Here is an 11824-nt window from a genome sequence, read left to right on the forward strand (position 1 = left end):
GGGCCTAGAGGCTTCGAGATGGTGAGGGCCTAAGGCTCTTCAGAAGGAAGGACGGATCCCCAACCAAGTACAGCAAAGGTGCTAAGAGGCGGTCACTGAGGACCTGAACAGAGCTGTTTCAGTAGCAGGGTGGGGACCAAAACATCAAATTCAAGAGAAAGTGGAATAAGATCAGGTGGAGACAGCAAGCTGAGACAATGTTTTCACACTTTGGATTTGAGTTTTTTAGAGGAAGTGTGTGTGGGCATGTGTATACAGAAACAGTCAAGCACCACATAATGATGTCTGAGTCAATGCCAGACCACATATACCAGGGCAGTCCCTTCAGATTATAAAGAGCTGAAATATTGCTATCGCTGTAGCCGTGGTAGCATCACAGCGCAAGGCATTACTGGTGTTGGTGACACAGGTGTAGACAAATCTATTGTGCTGCTGGTCATAGGAAAGTCTAGCACATACAATTATGTATGGTACACCTTACTTGATAAGAAAATTAAAGGACTACACCAGTGGTTGTGTATTTGCCATACATTACTTTAGAGTGTATGTCTTCTACTTATTAAAAAGAAAAGAAACTATAACTTCTGGTTTCCTCCTGAAGGGCCTGCCCAAAGCTGTTTAGCTATCTCTACTTGGTCTGAAGAACAGCTTCAGGCAGGTCCTTCAGGAGGAAACCAGAAGAAGGTACTCTTATCCTAGGAGATGACAAGTTCATGCATGTTACTGTCCTGAAGATCTTCCAGAGGCACAAGATGTGGAGGCGGAAGACAAGGATGTAGATGATCCTGACACTGTGGAGTGTGTATCTGTTTTAGTTTTTAACAAAAAAGTTTAAAAAGTTAAAAAAAATAGTTTAAAAACAGAAAAACCTTATAAAATAAGGATATATTTTTGTACAGTTGCACAACATATTTGTGTTTTAAGCTAAGTGTTATTACAAAAGAGTCAAGAAGTTAAAAAATTAAAGTTTATAAAGTAAAAAAAAGGTATAGTAAGCTGTTAATTATTGAAGAAAAATACTTTTTTTTTTTTTTGAAATGGAGTCTTGCTCTGTCGCCTACGCTGGAAGTGCAGTGGTGTGATCTTGGCTCACTACAACCTCCAACTCCTGGGTTTAAGCAATATCCCTGCATTAGCCTCCCAAGTAGCTGGGATTACAGGAGCACGCCACCATGTCTGACTAATCTGTTTGTATTTTTGGTAGAGATGGGCTTTCATCATGTTGGTCAGACTGGTCTCTAATTCCTGACCTTGTGATTTGCCTGCCTCGGCCTCCCAAAGTGCTGGGATTATAGGCATGAGCCACCGTGCCTGGCTAAAAAATACTTTTTAATACGTGTAGTGTAGCCTATGTGTACAATGCTTATGACATCTACAGTAGTGCACAGTAATGTCCCAGGCCTTCAAAGACACTCACTGACTCATCCAGAGCAACTTCCAGACCTTCAAGCTCCATTCATGGTTAAGTGCCTTATACAGGTATACCATCTTTTATTTTTCATACCATATTTTTACTGCATCTTTTCTATGTTCAGATAGATTTAGATATGCAGATACTGACCACTGTTACCACTGCCCACAGTAGTCAGTGCAGTGACACGCTGTCCAGGTCTGTAGCCTAGAAGCAAGAGGTTGTATCATCTAGCCTAGGTCTACGTTAGGCAATACAATCTAGGTTTGAGTAAGTCACTCTATGATGTTCCCCCAATGATGAAATTACCTAAGGACACAGTTCTCAGAATGTATCCCTATTGTTAAGCAACACAAGTCTGTATGTATACATACATACATACATACATACATACATATATTAAATTCATAACTCATTGCAGGTAAATATCCCATTTCACAAAACAGAAAAAAAAAAACAACAAAAAAGCCAGGTTTGGCAAATTAAGAAACTTACTTAAAATCACACAGCAGGTAAGTGGTGAAGCCAGGATTACAACAAAGGTCTGTGTAAACACAACAATGCTCTTAATTTCTCTGAGACCAAGGTTTTATGTTATCAAAATTAGTAATATTGGACTACTCTGTTACTCCCCAGGGAGTCGGTCTGCTGTAACCCAGAACACCACAGGAATTCCAGACCTCAGGAAGCACAGGCATTGTTGCTCCATCAAGCTCAGGTGAGACTCCACAGGCAATTACTTGTTCCAGGTTCTCTTCCAGGGGGTTTTCTAACCTTGCTACCCAGACATTCCTTACTCCCTCCCCACCCCCAGGCACGTCACTGTAAATGCTGGTGGCTGGTCTCTCATCTCTTCGCTCCCACCATAAACCATCTCCTAATAGGGTCCAGCAGCAGAATGTTTCCCACTCCGGAGGTGTTTCTGCCCCTGTCTCAGCCTTTTCTGCAGTCTTCCACCAGTTACCATCTGGGTGCAGCCATGAAACAGGTAGAAGCCTGACAGGAGTTACTGAGTTTACTGGGGTTAGAGCATTTGCTCTCCTATCAGGTGAAGGATTCAGGCTCAGACATAGAACATGGGTTCAAACCATCCCACAGTATTCTGGATGTCTCAATCAATAACTTCAGTATGTCTTTGCACCTCAAACCAATGCCTCTCCATTTCACATTCTGGCAATTTCACTGGCTGCTGTAGGATCAACTAAGATTGTATGTGAAAGCATTTTATGGACAAAGTCATTATTATGGAGACCTAGCATGGTGTAATGAGTTTGGATTAAAGGCTCTCTTAGTTTTGAATCCTCTTCTTCCATTTAGAAGCAGGGTAAGCTTGGGCAGGGAGCTAAATCTCTTGAGTTCCAACTTCTAGAATTGTTTCAAGCATAGAAGGTGCTCTAAAAAAGACACTGATAGAAGGAATGAATGAATGAAGGAATCTGCCTTATACTTTCTACTCAATAATTGTCTGCCGCAGCTGCCTTACAGCCAGGCTGATAATGAATGAGTAGTAATGAAATGAGTTCGCCTACATAAAACACTAGTCACTGGCCTGCCATTTAGTACAAAATAAATGGTAACTTTTATTCTTAATCCTATTGTAATTAAGTTTGCTAAACCTCAGATATAATAATCACTTTGTCAAATAAAAAGATTTCAAATGCTAATACAGGTTTGCCAGAGAATCAGAAACAAACTTTGTCTTTTACAGCTGGCTCTTTCCCTTTCTACCATGAAATACTTCTAAATGTTATCTCCACTACAAAGTGCAGGAACTTACCGGTACTTTGCTGAATCAAAGGGAAGAAATCAACCTTGAGAGGTCATGTGGCCCATCCACCGGCCTTGAGGCTAAACTATCTTAATCATCTGAGAGAAATGATTATCTCTTCACTTCCAAAGACATCTAGGGATGAAACCTGAATAACCTGTCACAGTAATACCCTCGAACAGGTCTGCCAGAAAGTTCTTGCTTTATGCTTAACCTTAATCTCTCATGAGGCACTCTCAAACCTTTTTCTCTTATTTTATTCTCCACAAAGCTTGAGTACCACCTTCTGTGTAAGAAGACTCAGGAAGACAGATTACTCAGAGGAAGCAATAAGGAAGCATGTGCCCTGGAAGTTTCTGGCAAGACTGATTTAGAGACAGACCAATTGCAACGACTACTATCAAGACAATGAGTTCAGACTCACAGAGACCCAAAGACATGCAAATAAAATTGAATATAACACTAACAATAGATATCACTTATCAAATACCTATTATAAGCCATGTATTCTACACAGTTTATCTTTCATCTTTACAATAAAGTTGCAATAAAGCTATTATGTCTATTTCATAAATTTAGGTTTAAAAACAATACTTTTCTGCCATTTAAGAAAACAAACTCTAACTACTTCTACTGTGTTTTGTGAAATAATCTTAGTATGAATTTAGGAGTGGCGGAGACCACCTTTTTCATTTGACATCTGTTCAGCAGATATTTACAGAGCACCCACTGTGTTGTTGGGCCTTGGAACCTAGCAGCAAACAAGATTTGGTCTTTGTGATAAATCACATTTAGTCTAGTGTATAAGTCGACAAGTGTCAATAGGGAAATGGCACACGATGATACCGAGAAACCCAGAGTTCTGTAGGAAGTCAGAGGTGGGATACCCGAACCAGTTTTGGGAGACATGGGAAGATTCCTGGAAGAAGAAATGCCTCAATTGACAACTAGAAGAAAAGTTAGACAAAGATGAAGAAAAAAATCATTCTAAGAAGAACAACAGCATTCATTCTGCGTTAGTAGTAAGAAGGCAGCTAATCAGAGACAAAGTTTAGACACACGACTAGAATGCACGGACTCAGGATAGAAGTCTAGTCACTCTGAATGCCAAGTGTACATCCTTTCAACACCATCTGCTTCTCACTACCATCTAATTTAGCTGTCAATCACTACATTCTCAGAGTAGTAAGAGATATGTTTGGGTACTTAAAAAAAAAATCCATGTAATTCAGAAGCAAAAGGAGACAATTAGAAGTAAGATAATTCATAATCAACATCTAAGAGAAAAAGCCAGAGAAACTTCTGGGGTGCTGGAAATGTTCTCCTCTTCGTTACGTGGGTGTATATATATGTTAACATTCACTGAACTATTTTTTTTTTCAGGGAAATAAAAATTTATGCTCTTTGCTGTGTACACGTTGTATCTTGGTAAAAGTAAAACATCTTAAAGAAAAATCCCTAATTTATATGTTAAAAGGGAAGAATAAATTGGCATCCGTTGCTGCCTGTTTAACATGCATCTTCACCTTCTTTCTTACCAACAGATGACTGGGGAGTGGGTGCTGGTGATGATGTGTCACTCCTTTTGCAGATGCGGTAGCCAATGAGACAAAAGCAAAATTCACCAAGTGAAGCTTCCAGGACATTTCCTAACAGAAGGTCAACTCACCTAGGAGGCAGGGCTTTCCACTCTTACCCCTTCTTCCTGCCTGCAAGTCAGCTTGGCAGCTGGAAGTATCATACCCACTGTGAATGAGAAGAGCCTTGGGATAGAGGCCAGGGTGAAAGAGTGTGGAAGAGATGGGCAGAGGCAGCCTGGATTCTTAGTGACTAGAGAAAATTGCCACAAGAGCTTGGAGCTTATTACATCCTTGCATGAGAGAAAAATTTAACATCTAACTTGATGGAATTTATGATTAATTCAGAGTTTAACCTAGTCCTAAAAGATAGAGCAGTGCATTCTGAAATAAGGCATGTGAGTATCCCTATATTTTTCTGATATAGAGATAGCTAACCTTAATTTCTTATTTTAACAGAAAACAGCAATGTCCTGCTATTCCTTCCTAATAAACAGTTGCTTAAAAGGTTGCAGATGGTTCTACATTACTGAAAAAAAAAATACTATGAATTGTTATTAGATTTCAAAATAAAGGTGAAAAGGAGGACAATGTTTTCCTGATGAGAACCGCCTCAGTTCCCACTGTGCCTATTTCCTCCCCTAGCACACGCAAGTCCACCGCTCCGGGAAGCCTCAGCAGTGCCGGGCATGTGTGTGAAGCCTGTTCAATGCCATATTTACTTTTATAGACTCATGTTTTCATTTTCAAGCAGATTTCTCCATCTTACTATCATCATTTTAGAAGATGGTATAGAACAGTTAAAAACCAGGCTTTGAAGCCAAACAAACATGTATCAGAAATCAGGCTTCAGCATTTATTCTCTGTCAGCTTAAAGTTAATTCAATTTCTCATCTGTAAAACAGTTTAAAAAAATCTTTCATAAGACTGTTGTCAAGTTTAAATGAAATGTTATATACATACATGAAGGACTGCTGTTGTTAATGACATTAAAGCAGAAGTTCTTTCTAAATCAGTAATTTTCCTCAGAGTCCTTATTTTTGTTGTCATACAATCTATTCAGCAAATTCACTCTTGCCTAAAAAGTAAGGAACTGGAATTGGAGCTGGGTGTCGGCAGTGGAAGTAGTTGCACCAAAGAGGGCAGTGAACGTACATATACTCAACGTCAGTGACCAGTGATAACCTAAGTCGACGTGACATGCTGGCCTGGATCAATGAGTCTCTGCAGTTGGATCTGACAAAGACCGAACAGGTGTGCTCAGGAGCTGCCTATTCTATTGTCAGTTTATGGACTTGCTCTTCCCTGGCTCCACTGCCTTGAAGAAAGTGAAATTCCAAGCAAAGCTAGAACACGAGTATATTCAGAACTTCAAAAGTCTACAAGCGGGTTTTAAGATGATGGGTGTTGACAGAATAATTCCTCTTGATAAATTAGAAAAAGTTTCAGGACAACTTTGAATTTGTTCAGTGGTTCAACAGGTTTTCGGATGCAAACTATGATGGAAAAGACTATGACCCTGTGGCTGCCAGACAAGGTCAAGAAATTGCAGTGCCTCCCTCCCTCAGTGCTCCCACTCTGAATAAACCGAAGAAACCTCTCAGTTCCCACAGTGCAGCTCCCCAGAGGCCCATCTCAACACAGAGCTGCTGCGGCTCCTAAGGCTGGCCCTGGCGTGGTGTGAAAGAACCCTCATGTGGGCAATGGGGATGACGAGGCAGCTGAGTTGATGCAGCAGCTCAACGTATTGAAATTTAGTGTTGAAGACTTGGAGAAAGAGGGATTTCTACTTTGGAAAGCTATGGAACATTGAATTGTTGTGCCAGGAGAATGAGGGGGAAAATGACCCTGTATTGCAGAGGATTGCAGGCATTCTGTATGCCACAGATGCAGGCTTTGTGATACCTGATGAAAGGGGCCGATATGAGGAGCAAGAGTATTAACAGCCTGGACCAGCAGAGCAACATCTGAATTCTTCACTGCAAATCATGCGCTTAACTGTAAAATACTCCCTTTTATTATACTTAGAGGATTCACTGATTTCTTTTCATAAGCAAAAAGTACCTCTTCTTAGAGTGTACTTTGCAGACGTTTCACTCCTTTTCCAACAAGTTTGACTTAGGAGCTTTCACCTTGTAGCAGAGCAGTATCAACATCTAGTTGGTTCACCTGGTAAACAAAGAGGATGACCGTGGGGCTCACTGTGCCGATATGAGTCACACTGAGTGCTGGGGGAGGTGTTACGTTATATGCTGAGGCGGCGACCTCAGTGGAGAAATGTAAAGACTGAATTGAATTTTAAGCTAATGTGAAATCAGAGAATGTTGCAACAAATAAATGCCTTAAGAGTATTTAAAATATACTTCCATATTTCAAAATATAAAATGTAACATGACAGGAGATCCTGTGTTTGAATTGTGTCTGGGAAGGAAGGGCCAGACCCTGGAACCTTTGGAGCCTGGGGTCACAGGTCTTACAGGACTGCTTGAATCCTCATAGGCCTAGGCTTTGGTATACAAGAAACATTTAAAAAGTTGCTCTGTAAAGCCATTTGGTGTCACTGACCAACTGCATTCCCTGCTAAAAAACAAGAGGCGACGTTACCTGGATAACAGAGGATGTGTCTCAGCCCTGAAGAGCTCAGTTTTCATTGAGCAGTTCTCTACTTTTCCAGTTATCCCCGAAATTTCTATGTATGATATTTTTGGGGAAGTGAAGTGTGGCCAGTTTTGTCCTCTAACAACTACTTTTGGGGACTTGCCCACATCTCTGGGATTTGAAGGGGATTGTAACCCATTTTACCGTCTTTCAGGCTTACATTTACCATGTTTCTCTTCTCTGCTCCCCTTGCCCACTGGGAACTCCTTGAAGTTTGCTGCTTAGAGTTGGAAGTGTAGCAGGCAGGTGATCATGCTGCAAGTTTTTTTCTGTATCTCTGGCAAAGGGAGTGCTCAGTGAAGGCCATCATTACCTCAAGATCTGCAAGGCTGGGGTGTTTTTAGTATCTGCTGTCCATAGCTCTCCATTGTAATCTGAATACTTTGCCAGTGCACTAATCTCTGGAGATAAAATTCATTAGTGTGTTACTAAATGTTAATTTTCTTTTTCAGAAAATACAGTACCATGTCTGAATTATTAATATTTAAAATATTTCATTCCTTAAATCTCCCTCCTTTGCTTTTCCCACAGCCTATTCAGTTCCTATGTTTGGCAGGATTCTGCAAAAGGTGTCTCACCACTACTGAGATTGTTCAGTCCTGATATATTTGTATTGATTTGTTTCTGGTGGTAGTTTGTCCTAAAATGTATGTAGATAGCAAGTATTTTATGATAAAATTGTTGTGTAGTACATGCTCTGTGTGGAATTCAGAGGAAAAACCAGACTTAGTGATTAACAATGCCAGAAAATGCAAGTAACCAGCCATTGTTCAAATAACGGTGGTGGGGTTTCTCTTTTGTGGCCTTTAGGCTTTTGTTGCCCTGAAATTCCATTTTATTGGGAACCCATTTTCTACCTGGTCTTTATTGACAGGGATTTTTCTATTTTAGTTAAGCATAAGATTTCATAAGGTTTACTGTGCGGCTTGCTCAAGGTCACACAATAAATGACACGGTAAGGATTCAAATTCAGACATGTCTTTTGACTCAAGCTTCAGTATTTTCACTGTAGTTGATTAATTTCAAATATCAATTAATTTCTCAGAAACACTAACAAGAAAACTAAGATTTCTTATAAGGAAACACAAGAAAACAGATCCTTATGTTTTTTTTCTGGCAAAGGATGACTTATAAAATACTATCAATTATACGTACTGTCACAGACATCACCAGTAATTTTAATGATATTCTTTGCATGAAGCATTGAAACTACATATTAGAATTTTATGGAACCTAACATTGAAAAACCAGGTTGAAATACTGTGGAAATGTAATAAGGAGAACTGTTACCACAGACTGAGGTTCTGGGGAAGGTCTGGAGAGTAGAAAAGAGGTCAGAGATTAGTTACCAAGTGACAGGGAGGCCGGGAAGGCTGCCACAAATGAAGCATGTGGTTATAAGTTCAAAAAATATACAACTTTGGGGAAAGACCAAGATCAAGGTTGGGTTCCTTAAGGCTATTTTTTTGGATTTCTGTTTTTAATTTCCCAAGTCCAAGTACACTGAGTTGGTTGAGGCATGGAATTTTTTGGTACTGGATTCCTTGACTCTTCCAACGCCATTAGAAATGGTCTATCAACATGTTATGAGCCAGGTTCCAGTATTTCTCTGCATCACTTGTTAATCTTGCATTTGTTTTTACAGCCAATCCTTCCATCTGCTATACTAAAGTATCTTTTTAAGGGGATTTCTGACAAACACATTTGATATTTAGATTTCAAAGCCATATCTATTACTCTTTAAGAAAACATTGATTGTGAGCTGTAATATTTGCACATGTAAAATAATTACCCCTTTTGATTTCTTTATAGGATTGTCAGCATCTTTCTTTGACACAATGTTAGAGCAGCAGATGGTTTAAAAAGTGTTTCTGGGGAATGTGGTGGCACACTAACTTACATCAATCTTCATATCAAATTATACAGGCTCACTCTTTAAATATGTAGCATTAAAAGAATTTAAACTGTGATAGTTATAGTACTGTATTTAAATCAGTCAAGAAATTGTCATAAGAATACCTACTTTGTTTTAAAATTACTAATGTAAAGTAAAATTCTACCTTTCCATATTTATTCAATAAATATTTATTGAGCACTATGTATGTTCCAGCACTGTGATAGGCACTGGGGTAGGTGACAGTGAACAGATTTAAAAAACAAACAGATGCTGATCCAAGAATCACTTCAATATAAAATTGCAGTTATGAAGGAAAACTGCTAGGTATTATGAGAGCATGTAATTATACGGGAAAAACCACGTGGGCTGCAGTATGGAGACATGATAGCTCAGGATTGAAGTGGACGTGGGGCCAGCAGCAGCCAGGCTCCGGGTGCTCCACAAGCAAGGTGTCATTCACTTGGACCAGTGTGGAGGTTATGCGCATGGGGAGCACCTTCACTGATAAAAACCAAACCAAACAAACAAAACTCTGTGGAATCGTGAACCTGATATTAGGGTCCATCACAAAATGCTCTCTGTGGATCTTTCTATGGACACTTTGTGCACCTTCCCTCCTGGGCACTGTAGGCTGCAGCCTCACTGGAAAAGTAGTTACCAGCAACGCACACCAAGTCAATCTCTTCAGGGGACCACTGCACATGCTTTTTTGGTGCTCTTTTGCACAAAACGTCCTTTTGGTTTGCCTAGAAGAATGGTCCTCTATTACTGACAACAGTTTACAATATATCCACTAGACGACAACTAAATATCTTTGGTGCTTAAGAAGTGTGTTGATGAACAAAAAAGGAAGATTCCTGCCTTGTAGAGCTTAAATTCTAATAGTGACAGCTGTAAAGTATGCTGGGCACATCAGGCTTCACTAGAAGATGACTTAAGATCTGCGAAAGCTTTCTGATATAAGTGTGTCTCATGTATTCTATCATCCTTAAAGTTACACTTTTATTTCATTTGAATTCATAATTTCAAGTTCTGAATAGAAAACTTCAAATTTCCCTTTGGAATAGGTATTTTTGAACAATTTGGCCCACTGCAGGTCTCAATAGTTGTCTGGCAGAACAAATGAATGGAAGATATTACAGAAATGCCAACAATTTATTTTTTACGCATACAAGTATTTTCTTAGCAACTATCTGCTAGGCACTGTGCAAAGTGCTTTACACATATCTAATTTATATAGTACTTATGAAGACATAGTTCTCAACCTTTGGCTGCTTATCAGAATTATCTGCAGGGTTTAAAGAATTTATAGACAGCTGAGCTACACCAAGATTCAGATTAAAAAATAGCGGGTGATTTTCTTGGCACTCCCCCCACTTTTTTAAGGCTGCATAGGTGACTCTTCTGTGTAGCCAGAGTTGAAGACCACATCAATTTTCACATTATACTTTCAATGGTACCAGACTTCTTACTGTGTTTCTAATAAAGAAATGTTTAGAACAGATGCAGACTGACATGCTATCAATTCAACTGAAGAACGCACATAGATCACCTTTCTAGTGAGTGCTGCATTAGGTGTTGGTGATATAAACATGAGTACAAAAGGGTCCCTGCCACTGTGGGACTGTTTATGAAAAGAGGATGGATTCTCAACAGCCCAGCAGGTTCTGCTGGAGGACAGAGCAAGCACAGAGCATTGTGAAAACATAGAAGCCTTGGTACTTATAGGACATGGAAGAACAGGGTGTGAGGTAAGGAGAATCACAAAGGGTTGTTGGATGCTATAATTACTGATCCAAGAAACTGGTAGCTCCCTTGCAAGCAATCTGGCAAACTGTCCTGTTTGTACCATTTTAGAAATTTCTGAAAACCACAATGTCTTTGAAAGATATATGTGAGAATAACTGAAGAAGCCATGAAGATTTTGATGACAAGGTAGTCTCACAAGTTAGACTTTACATTTTAATAGTAATTGAGACAAGTATAAACAAGCCATAACTGAGAAACTCAGTATCAGGTTACATTACATGAGTGAGGCAGAGAAAGAACTGGGGCCAGATCAGGAAAGGTCTTGCTACCAGGCACTGTGGCTCACACCCGTAATCCCAGCACTTTGGGAGGCTGAGGTGGGCAGGTCGCTTTGAATTCAAAAGTTTGAGTCCAGCTTGGGCAATATGGCAAAACGCTGTCTCTAAAAAAAATACAAAAATTAGCTGAGAACACTAGAGAGTAAAGTGACAACAGTACAGTCTTGTGCCTGTGGTCCCAGCTACTCAGGAGGCTGGGGATGGAGAATCACTTGAGCCTAGGAAGTGGAGAGGTTGCAGTGAGTGAAGATCACACCACTGTATACCAGCCTGGGTGACAGATTGATACCCTACGGTGGCTCAAGCCTGTAATCCCAGCACTTTGGGAGGCCGAGGCGGGTGGATCACGAGGTCAAGAGATCGAGACCATCCTGGTCAAAATGGTGAAACCCCGTCTCTACTAAAAATACAAAAAATTAGCTGGGC

At 40.0% G+C, this 11824-nt stretch overlaps 1 protein-coding gene and 1 pseudogene across 9 annotated transcripts in view; one reads left to right on the top strand and one right to left on the bottom strand.

Annotated features, from left to right (window-relative positions):
- The window catches only part of KHDRBS3 (KH RNA binding domain containing, signal transduction associated 3), a 200261-nt gene that overhangs the window by 23528 nt on the left and 164909 nt on the right, over positions 1-11824 (bottom strand). The gene's annotated exons all lie outside the window — the stretch shown is intronic.
- Positions 5918-6718, top strand: LOC108283277 (annotated as a pseudogene).

This window comes from Cebus imitator, unplaced genomic scaffold, assembly GCF_001604975.1.
Source record: "Cebus imitator isolate Cc_AM_T3 unplaced genomic scaffold, Cebus_imitator-1.0 Scaffold13, whole genome shotgun sequence".
In the NCBI taxonomy this organism is placed as follows: Eukaryota; Metazoa; Chordata; class Mammalia; order Primates; family Cebidae; genus Cebus; species Cebus imitator.